The sequence below is a fragment of the Octopus bimaculoides genome, chromosome 23 (assembly GCF_001194135.2).
Source record: "Octopus bimaculoides isolate UCB-OBI-ISO-001 chromosome 23, ASM119413v2, whole genome shotgun sequence".
Lineage (NCBI taxonomy): Eukaryota > Metazoa > Mollusca > Cephalopoda > Octopoda > Octopodidae > Octopus > Octopus bimaculoides.
In genome coordinates, this window is record NC_069003.1 from 32,583,150 (window position 1) to 32,586,638 (window position 3,489).

General features: G+C 34.0%; 1 protein-coding gene across 1 annotated transcript in view; it reads left to right on the top strand.

Moving 5' to 3' along the window:
• Positions 1-3,489, top strand: part of LOC106883544 (tight junction protein ZO-1) — a 593,195-nt gene that overhangs the window by 501,945 nt on the left and 87,761 nt on the right. The gene's annotated exons all lie outside the window — the stretch shown is intronic.

Genomic DNA, 3,489 nt, shown 5'->3' on the forward strand with positions numbered 1-3,489 from the left:
TTGGGTACATCATCATCATTATCAGTTTGATTTCCATTTTGCCATTCTTGCAGAGGTCAGATGGAATTTGTTAATTTGTTGAGGCAGATTTTTCTATGGTTGGATGCTTTGCCTGATGCCAACCCTCACCTGTTTCCAAGCAAGGTGATATTTCCCTCATGACCAAGACATGAACTAATGTTTGAATTTGCAGCCAAATTTCTGTTAGTTTGTAGCAGAGTTACATATTACATAGCAATATATGAGTTGGCCTGCACAGCAGACAAATATATCGATGAGGCGTCTAGCCTCACTTTGATACAGTAGCCTCGCTTTGATACAGTAACCTTGTTCTGAGACACTAGCTTCGTTCTGTGCTGCATGGTAGAAACAGCCTCAGTTCCTGCGTGGCTTCAGTCAAAGATACATGTCTTCTCTGCAGCTTCACACGCAATCTTTCACATGCAGCTAACATGTCTATTCACCTCAACACAAGATATATGGTTCGAAAACAAAGATATTTTATCACACATTCTCAAAATGACTGTTCTCATTACACACATGCATACATACTGTAATACAAATTTTATATGTTCACTTCTTTCAGTGCAAAAGTAAAGATCAAAACTTTCTTTGTATGTAAACACACATGTTTTTGCATCCATACTACATGCTTCCACCATAAAAGGTGAACACAGGATAAACAATATATATATGCACAAAAATGTCTTGTGGTGATTCAGACTAACTGTTTTTCCATTTAATAACACACACTTGGACAGCCAAATGCAACCCAGATTCAATAAACATAGAAAAAAAAAAGGACAGGATGGTGAGTGAAGGCATGTGGCCTAATGGTTGAAGTGTTGCACTTGTGATGCCAAGATCATGGTTTCAATTCTCACGCTGGGCAGTGTGTTGTGTTCTTGAGCAAAACACTTCAATTCACATTGCTCCAGTCCACTCAGCTGTAAAATGATTAACCCTGAGACAAATTGATGTCCCATTCAAAGGGACTGTTGTGATCTCAGTCACTTATATGCTGTGGAAACTGAGTAATTGACCCCATGAGGCCCCTAGGCTAGAATGCCTTTCATCATAGACAGGGTCTACTCACTCAGGATTGACCGGGGATTAAACAACAACAGTAACAGCTACTGTAATCATACAAATGAGGGCTCTTTTATATAGTTGCTAGATCTGCTAGAAATAACAACCAAATTATGCTGCATTCAAATCCTACCAGTCAAAAAAAATTAAGGACATGCTGGATAATGTAGTGTATGGTTCACTTGGCAAGCAATAATAAAAAGATGAGAGGGTTACTGTTGGAAAGGGTTTTATATATAACGGTAGATATCATAGATAGAAATACTGGTGGATAGATAGACTGAAAGAAATAGAGATAGATGGATACATAGATAGATCTGTGTGATGTGATGAGGGCTGACCTGAAGCTAAATAACACCTACAAGCAATCAAATTTCTGCGTTTGTGGGAAACAACAGCAGTCAATCAATGCTGACATGGAGGAGTTGGCATAAAAAATAAAAAAAAATTGAAGGAGAAAGCAAGCCATTGAGAAACTGTTCAGAATTATTATCCTCATCTGTACTCTCATTTTTGTATTTATGGAATTCAAAATCAACTCATGAATAAATGTATATACATTTGTGATTATATATGTAGATAGATAGATATATGGATAGTTATATACATGTATATATATATATCTATATCTATCTATCTATCTATCTATATATATATATATATATATATATATATATATAAGACAAAACCTTATAGATAACTATGTTGATATGGTCATGTAGGCATATAGATTGATAGTCAGATAAATGAATAAATTTTTACATTTTTGTTATATATGTATATATTTATACATGTTTATATAAGTGTGTGTATATATGTATCCATATATTTGTGTGTGTATATATATATATGTGTATATATTATATATACAGATAAATAGATAACATATATGCATATATATATTTACATACACAAACACACTCACATTTATATATGTGTGTGTACACAAGACTATGTAAGTTTGTTGGTGGAGAGATAGATGTGAAGACACATACAGATAGATAAATAAATAGACAGATAGGTTGGCAGGCAGGCAGGCTTATATACACACACACACATATATATAGATAATAGGTATGTGTATATATATATATATATATATATATATATATATATATATATATATATATATATATACATATATATACATAAGTAGGTAGATAGATATTTATACATAGACATATTCATGTTTAATATTCTGGTCAAATTTAACAGCGCTGATCTTTATTGATTTGCAATTCAGAATAAAAATGTTTGTCAATACAGCTGCAACCATTGAAGAAGTTTTAGCATATTTACATATTAATATTGTACAAAGTTTACCATTCTAACCCACATATATTGCCTGCGTATAACCTCCTTGATCTTAACTTACAAACTGACTTCCTCTCATAACTATTATTGCCTCAGTCTTTGAAGAACACTTGTAGAATTGTTCAGTTATTTATGCAAGTTCTATGGGATCTGATTTTCTCTTACAGATGGCATTAATGTTCTTAATTTACTTCTCTCCCTACTTCTCTCCCACATCTTCCACCAGTCAGCCACTTGCCATTCTCTACTGTAACCATTTAGTTATCTTCACTACACATTCTTGGGATTTAAAGAATACAGTTGATTGGACTGAAAGTCTTTTCTATATTTCTGTTTTTTTTTTTTTACCTGAATTTGAATAAATACCAAGTAGGTTGAATTGTTGAGTCGAAATATGAAAACATTCATTGATACATAATACGGAACATGAAAAAATCTGTAATGACTCTATTTTATTCAAAGAATCCTGCGTACGAGAGAAGGGTGATTGAAGATATACTTCTGACAATTCTAATAAATCAACAAAGCATTTTATCTCGGAAAATAAAAAGAATAGCAATATGTATAGGCACAGGCATGAGTGTGTTGTAAAAAGCTTGCTTCCCAACCACATGGTTCCGGGTTTAGTCTCATTGTGTGGCACCTTGTGGGTTTTCTATAGCCATGAGCTGACCAAAGCCTTGTGAATGGATTTGGTTGATGGAAACTGAAAGAAGCCCATCATATATATCTATGCATGTTTGTCTTTGTGTCTGTGTTAGCCCCCTGCCACTACCACCTGGAGCTTGTTGAGAAGAATGATAATTTCAACACTAATGAAACCAAATTATTCAAAGCACTTTTCTATCTTTATTTTTAGTCTTTTATTTGTTTCAATCATTGGTCTGTGGCCATGTTGGGGCACTGCCTTGAAAGGTTTACTTGAACTAATGAACCCCTGGTACTTATTCTTTCCTATTGGTCTCTTTTGCCAAACCACTAAGTTACAAGGACATGAACAAACTGACACTGGGATGGGAGACAAACACAAACATATACACACACACACACACACACACACACACACACACACACACACATATATAT